Raw genomic sequence first — 821 nt, 5'->3', positions numbered from 1 at the left:
CCTGCCTCTGGCGAGTCCTCTGCGCTTGGACGCAGCACAAGCCCTTCCCTTCCAGTTGCCTTAGTTCCTCTGCACTGTCCGTGACAGGACACGCACGGCCATGCCAGAAAACCGGACGACTCAGTCAGCTGCCTTTGGTGCCACCTCCCAGGAAGCATTCCAGCCGATTCTGCTGTCCTGCGGGCCTTCTCGCTCAAGCCCTTATCATTTCTCTTTGCTTTCCTTCTTGGCTTTCTTCCTCAGCCGAGCAGCACTTGCCTTGGGTTTCTGCACTGTCTCCCAAGTCTCAGTCTCCCAGGACTGCGCGAGTCCTACAAGAAGCAATTCAGAAACGGTCAGGGAACCTTCACGGCTAACAACTGGCTGACAGCTCGCTGTGGGAGCTCAAGTCACCCGCCGGGCAGCTTTGGCTGCCAGTACTGGAAACCGCCTTCCTCACCTTCGGGCACGCTAGAAGCTCCACCTCTATCTCCTTCCCAAAAGTCCCATACAAACTAGAACCCAAAGCCATCTCCTGCAAGGCAGCGCCTGCACAGGGGTTGGACACTGTGCCTGGCAGCGCGTGCACGCAGCACAGCAGCAGCAGCAGGATAAGATGAGCTTGCACCTCAAGGCTTCCTGCGTGCATCAGGAACAGCACGCACACGGAAGGCAGGACAGAACAAACCACGGCACTCTCAGCAGTGCCGGGGCACACTACCGTAGGCCACGGCTACAAACTGTTCCCTCCCTGCCTACCGTCTGCGCCTTTCTATCAGCCTCACAGAGCACGACTTACTGGCTTATGGCACCTGGAAACGGGCACGATCGCAGCGAGCGCA

The 821-nt window shown here is 58.3% G+C and overlaps 1 long non-coding RNA gene across 1 annotated transcript; it reads right to left on the bottom strand.

Annotated features, from left to right (window-relative positions):
• Positions 1-213: 213 nt before the first annotated feature.
• On the bottom strand, positions 214-821 carry LOC104915778. Its single transcript, XR_796458.2, has 2 exons — positions 779-821; positions 214-311 (listed from the first exon to the last, which is right to left on the bottom strand). It is a non-coding gene; the product is annotated as an uncharacterized LOC104915778 (long non-coding RNA).

Source organism: Meleagris gallopavo, unplaced genomic scaffold (genome assembly GCF_000146605.3).
Source record: "Meleagris gallopavo isolate NT-WF06-2002-E0010 breed Aviagen turkey brand Nicholas breeding stock unplaced genomic scaffold, Turkey_5.1 ChrUn_random_7180001851039, whole genome shotgun sequence".
NCBI classification, from domain to species: Eukaryota; Metazoa; Chordata; class Aves; order Galliformes; family Phasianidae; genus Meleagris; species Meleagris gallopavo.
Note: the sequence above shows the minus strand (reverse complement) of the source record. Positions and strands in the feature narration are given on the sequence as shown.